This window comes from Dipodomys spectabilis, unplaced genomic scaffold, assembly GCF_019054845.1.
Source record: "Dipodomys spectabilis isolate Male_0828 unplaced genomic scaffold, ASM1905484v1 ptg000156l, whole genome shotgun sequence".
Taxonomy (NCBI): domain Eukaryota; kingdom Metazoa; phylum Chordata; class Mammalia; order Rodentia; family Heteromyidae; genus Dipodomys; species Dipodomys spectabilis.
In genome coordinates, this window is record NW_024870833.1 from 2,262,480 (window position 1) to 2,269,517 (window position 7,038).

Sequence of the window (7,038 nt, forward strand, 5' to 3'; positions counted from 1 at the left end):
GGTGCCTCAGACTTAAGAACAGAATCTGTAGGCATGAAACCCTCTCTATTATGACTTTACCTATCCCTTATTTCTTTTTTTTAAATATATACTTTTATTGTAAAGATACTTGTACAGAGGGGTTACAGTTACATGAGCAAGGTAATGAGTCCATTTGCTATCGAGCATTGTTAAGTCCTCCTTTATATTTCCCCTTCCATCCCTTTCCTCTCCACTTCCCCAACTCCTCCCTCACCTCCCCTTCCCCCCTCAAAGTTGTAAAGTTGGCTTTCAACATACTGTCTTGTACATCTCATTGTTACAATGGGTCATCCTGTATCCTTATTTCAGCATTTTGTTATTTCCCTTCCCCTCCCCAAATTAGAAAAACGTATATACAAGATGCAGGACACCAGAATAAAATACAGTGACAACAGGGGCTATACCATAGGAGAAGAACATCAAAAGAAACAAAAAAAAATCACACAGTACATTATAAGTACATTAAGAAGAACAGCAACTTGGGACACAAGAGGTTTTTTTTCTTTGTTGCTATCCCTTATTTCTGAAAAGAGCCTCTCCTTGTTCCAGAGCTGGCCTAAGGTTCCATCTTCATATAGCTGTTCATATAAGATTCTTGGGTTCCTGAGATCTCCCAGGGTAACATGAGGTTGAGTCACATTAGGCTAGAGATGTCTGGGTTCTGGGAGAACTGACAACAGAGTCAGAATTATGTGCAACACACAATTTCCCCCTACCCCCAAAATACTGAGATTTGAACTGAGGGCCTCTGGCTTGCTCAGCATGGTTGCTCCTCAGCTAAACTACCACATGACCCATACCTCCAGTAGGTCTTTGTGCTGCTTATTTTCAAGAGGGAGTTTCATGGACTTCTCTGCCTGGGTTGGCTTTGAAGTTTGATCCTCTGTATCTCAGCCTCCTAAGTAGCTAGGATTATAGACATGAGTCTAGCCAAGACAGTACTATTCTTGTTCCCTAAATAGTCCCCATTCAGAGTCTCCTCTGCTCAAGTAAGGTTATCTCTCTTAAGCCAGAGCGTTTACTTGTTACAAGGGAAGGATGTCTTGTGTAGTTTCCACTGTTTTAGGCATTCTAGGGCTGAAAGCTGGCTGTTTATTATAGGGTGGGGTCTCATCACTAGTCAGGGAGTTTTCTTTTTTTTTGTGCACTGGTACTGAAGAATGAACTCAGCCTCATATTCTCAATTGGATTTTTGCTCAATGCTGGTACTATGCCACCTGAGCCACAACTCTACTTCCAGCTTTTTACTGGTTAATTGGAGATAACAGTCTCAGGGACAGTTCTGCCTGCATGACATTGAACCAGGATCTTCCAATCTCAGCCTTTTGAATACCTAGGATTACAAGTGTGAGCTGCCAGCATCTAGCTTCAATTTTTCTCTTGTGTCTCACATTAAAGGCTTCTTGGAAAAGAAGCAAACTCTTGAAAAGTTATCTCTTCCTCAAATTTTCAGGTCCCTGTCCCAGGCTTGATGTGAGATGGGGCTGCTGCTGTGCAAAGCAAGAAGCCCAGAACAGGTGGTGCTGAGCTGTCAGGGAAAATTGATGCTGATATATTCTTTCAATTATCTAGTGTTAAGTATGACTATCTTTTATTACTTGTCTTTTAATTGATTCACCTCCTTCGTGGAAAGGAACTGTCCAAGGTGGTTGTGTGAGCTTTAAATCTGGATTATTTTTTATTGTACATGGGCTTGGTCATATTATCTATGGAGAGTTATTTGTTTGCTTATTTATTTGTAACACTTACTTATTGTAGTATTTTTCATTGTGTTGGCTAAGCGGCCTAATCCAATCCTTTTCGTGCTTATGTTGCCCTAGGAGTGAAGTGATGCTGGCTTTTTATTAATATTGTTAATGATATCATGTTGTATGCTAAGAATAGATGGAAAGGATGTTAAGATACACAAGGCCTGCCTAGACAGAAGACAGTATGAGCTGTAGAAAAATTCAGACTAGGAGCCTACTCCTACTCACTGTTAAGAACTACCCTTTGAACCTAGGCGTATTATCGAACTTGAAGACAAAGAAATTGCAACTAAGCAAAATCAGTTTCTTTCTTTCTGTCGTTTTCTTTCTTTCTTTCTTTCTTTCTTTCTTTCTTCCTTCCTTCCTTCCTTTCTTTCACTTTCTTTTCTTTCTTTCTTTCTTTCCTTCTTTCTTTCTCCTTCCTTCCTTCCTTCCTTCCTTCCTTCCTTCCTTCCTTCCTTCCTTCCTCTCTTTCTCTTTCTCTCTCTTTCTCTCTTTCTGTCTTTCTTCAAATTCTTTATTGTGATTAAGTGATTACATAATTTCCCAAATTTCACAGTATTGTGGAATAGTGATGCTTAGTTAAAGTCACAAACACATTCTAACTTTCATGGGGCAAATTGTCTATCATAGTCTATAACATTTCTCCTTCCTTCCTTCCTTCCTTCCTTCCTTCCTTCCTTCCTTCCTTCCTTCCTTCCTTCCTTCCTTCCTTCCTTTCACTTTCTTTTCTTTCTTTCCTTCTTTCTTTCTCCTTCCTTCCTTCCTCTCTTTCTTTCCTTCCTTTTACTCTCTTTCTTTCCTTCCTTCTTTCTGGCTTTCTTGCTTTCTCTGTCACTCTCTTTTCTCCCTTCTCTTCCTTTTTTTTTTGTTTTATCGGTCCTGGGGTTTGAGCACTGCACCTGATTACTGTCCCTGAGCCTCTTTGTGCTCAAGGATATCACTCTACTGCTTGAGCCACAGGACCAGTTCCAGCCTTTTCTGAGTGGTGTATTGGAGAAAAGAGTCTCACAGACTTTCCTGCCCAGGCTGACATTGAACCCTCAGATCTCAGCCTTCTGAGTAGCTAGGATTACTGGCATGAGCCCCTGGTATCTGGCCAAAACTTTTATTAAGCAAGAAAAATTGTGCAATATGTCTCGATTATAAGATGTAGTTTATAGTGTGTTTATTTATGGATCTCTAGTTCAATGAGCCTATCTGTTAAAGGTTTTTTTTTTTTTGGTTTTTTGATTTTTTAGTATTGTGGCTTGTACTTGGTGTCTCATGATTGCTCAAAAATTGCTCTACCATTTTTCTTATACCTAATCACTTTTTCATTAGCTGCTTTGTTAGTCATCTCATGAACATAGCTTGATGGGCCAACTACCACATCTAGCTTTATTTGTTTAGATAGGGTCTTGCTAACTTTTTTCCTTGACTGGCTTTGAACTACAGGTCTCCAGATCCCTGCTTCTGGAGTAGATAAAATTATATGATTGAGCCACCATGCCCTCCTAAAACTACTAGAATATTTTTTTTTTGGTGCAGAGACTCAGTATATATACTCCATAGTGGAATTCAAATGTAGGATCCTTCTCCCTGAACATAAGAGCTAGCATTACAGGAATGAGCCACCATTTTTAGTGTGCAATGGTTTTGACTGTGCTAGCATAGGATGCTAGGATTGGAGCATAAAACACATTTCATTGTTGTTTCAGGTAGAAATTTTCTCAATTTTACCCCATAATCCAAAAATTATGAACAAAATTTCACTCAGGCCTAGTCTTTCACCTCTAAAACATGCTATCTTACTGTTACATTCTTAGCTTGACCACTATGAAACCTCATTTAAATTATACCCCTCCACACACACTGAGCAACGTAAGTTTCACAAAGCACAATCCTTCCCTGTCTCAAAACATTTATATCTAACATTGTCAAAGAGAACGTCTATCTTTATTACCCTCCCCTTTTCTACATTGGCCTTTAGATATGAGAAATAATGTCATTATTTTACATGCTAGCTGTTCTTTACTACTTAATTGTAGTCATAGATTGGTATTTGGCCTCCACCCCCAACACTAGCATGTTAAAAAGCAGTTACTAGTTACTAGTTACTTAACTAGTTTTGCTTTTGACCAACCAACATATTTTTGTCCCTTCCTAGATTTAATAGCAGCATTACTTTTAAACAGCTATTAATTCTAAAATTTTATGTAGTGGCAGTGTGTTTATTCTTAAATCAATGTGTACAGGAAGAACACAGGCAACAAAAATAGCAGATATTAAAATAATTTCAAGAAAGGAGCAGATGTTTGACTAATATTTAGGAAACACAAGAACCAGTGAAGAGGATATCTAAGTTATTACAATTTAGTTTATCCTATGTTCTTGAATAATCTGAACAAGTGTAGGTATATATTTTAATTTTACAAAAATGAACAAAAATGAATGCTATAACTCAAGAATTGACCTCTAGCCAGGTGCCAATGGCTCATACCTGTAATCTTAACTACTCAGGAGGCTGAGATCTGAGGATCATGGTCCAAAGCCTGCCTAGTTAGGAAAGTCTATGAGACTCTTTTTTTTTTTTTTGGCCTGTCCTGGGGCCTGAACTCTGGGCCTGGGCACTGTCCCTCAGCTCTTCCGCTCAAGGAATAGCGCTCTACCACTTGAGCCACAGCGCCACTTCCAGCTTTTTTATTTTTGCTTATGTGGTGCTGAGGACAAACCCAGGGCCTCAGGCATGCAAGGCAAGCGCTTTACCACTGAGCCACCTTCCCAGCCTTCCATGAGACTCTTATATCTAACTAACTACCAAAAAGCTAGAAGTAGAACTGTGGCTCAGCGATAGAGCACTAGCCTTGCACAGAAAAGCTAAGGGACAGTGCCCAAGACCCTGAGTTGATGATCCAAGACTTGCACCAAAAAAACCAACCAACCAACTAACCAACAAAACAAAAACCCAAGAATTGACCTCCACATAATTTAAGTTTTTCTCTACTTCATAATTACAACCACAGCTATTTGAATATGTCATTCTTTCAACCTTTCAAGACAGTATTATCTTGATGCTATGCAATCTTTTGGGGATCACAGAGGAAAACATAAAGATTTTACATTTTGGGGCTGGGAAGGTGGCTCAGTGGTAGAGCGCTTGCCTTGCATGCCTGAGGCCCTGGGTTTGATTCCCCAGCACCACATAAGCAAAAAGAAAAAAGCCGGAAGTGGCGCTATGGCTTAAGTGGTAGAGCGCTAGCCTTGAGCTGAAGAGCTGAGAGACAGTGCCCAGGCCGAGTTCAGGCCCCATGACAGGACCAAAAAAAAAAAAAAAAAAAGATTTTCCATTTGTATTTATTAAATGCCTAAATTCTTTTTTTTAGAAAACCTGTTAAACAGCAATGAGTCTGAGGTCAAATAAGTCTTCCATTGAAAGGGAAAAACAATTTGAAAAAGAGATATAGATTCACCAATGCCTCAATCTACAAGGTACCCAAACACAGTGGAAACACAAAGAAGATACACATTTTGTAGCCTCTATTCCACCTTAATCCTTTATAACTTAGACCACTGACACACTTGAAATACATAGTGAAAATGGAGCAGCTGCTGGGTGTGGCTCTGGAACACACCTTGATTTGGACAGTAGTGCCAGGTAGGTGTGTAAATTTGGCTCAAACTCTTCCTTCCTCATCTCTCAAAGCCTTTTTATACCAGGATGGCAAAGCCCAGTGATTATATCAATAACCTTGTAAAACAATGTCCAAGTCTTCTGTCTGACTGTTTTCAGCATGGGCTTTTTACTATACAGGTATTGACAACATGGAAGATTACTAGTAGGCATCTGCTGTTAATCCAGATACCTTTCCCAGCCTTAATCTTTGGTGATGAACTTCCTGGGATTCTCTCTCCAGAACATATATCCATTATACTAAGCTCTTCAAAGATTATCATCTCAGTTGTCCAATTGTTCTTTATAAATATCATACTTAGGAGAATCATCAGGAGGATAGTCTTGGCTATGCACTCCAGCTTTTTTTGAGACAAAACCTTGCTGTGTAGCCTAGGCTGTCTTTAAACTTGATATATTTCAGCTTTAGCTTCCAGTGTGCTTGGATTAAGGGTATATGTGTACATTCCCTACTTGAAAATACACTATGTTTTCAGTGCTAGAGATTGAACCTATGCCCTCATACATACTAGACAAGAAGCCTACTACTGAGGTATGCCTTTAGTCCAGGAGTGCCTTTTCAATAATTCATTCTGTCTTCATGAGGAGGCCCAGTTTTCTAACATGGGCAATAGAGCTATCTACCACTTTTTACCTCAAATTCAAAGACAAGCTTCATACGCTCAGAGGCTCTCCTGAGGAACCCAGAAAGTGTTCCTTGTACTTTTTTTTTTTAAAAAAAGAAACATTATTCAGCATGTCTGCATTTGTGGTCTCTTTCATTTGATGTCTGAGAACAATGAAATTCACTAACAAAGTCATTTTCTTGTCCAGAAAGTATCCAGAAAATTTCTGTGTTTGACATAGCCTGCAAGGTTCTTTGACATCTTTTCCTGAGCTCTGTGTCTTTCATCTTTAAAGCTCTGTGAGGCACCTGCAGACGTTTCTCACAGGATCTGCTCATGAGCCTGAAGGTATTGCTCACACGCATAGGGATGATATTTCTGATACATGGGCATGATATTTCTTTGGGGGGGGATTGTGGACAAAAGAGGTTATAGTAGACATGTCAGTGGAGAACCACATGTTAGTAAAAGAAGGGGTATGTGTATTGCTTTAGCTGGTACACTCAACTTAGTTGACTAACAAAAGCTACCTCTGCCATATGTTCCCTAAGAATCTCACACATCTTGCTTTGTTCCATAAATGCTTGAGGGGGGAAGTGAGAACGTAGCTGCATTGTGATGCATCTACTCATCTAGAGACTTTGGGGTTTCACAGTAGGGCAAGTAGATGTGGCTTCTGTGATATTTTCTCATTATGGGATTGGATGATCCCTTCAGTCTTATTTAAGGTGCTCACTGAGATACTAGACAGATCTTGGGACAACTCTCTCTACTGGTCTTTTGTTAGCAGCACTCTCTCCTAAGTCAAGGCCATCAGTTCTCTGAGACCCATAGAAGGAAGTAAAAGGACATCATATATGGCTACTACTGTCAAGGTCCCCTAGGCTTCACCACTAAGGTATGACTCTTTGGGGCATCATTTATTCTTGGATGTGTGTTACCTACACTTGTCATTCTGAGTCCTTATGTTTATCCCTGGAAGAAGCTGAAA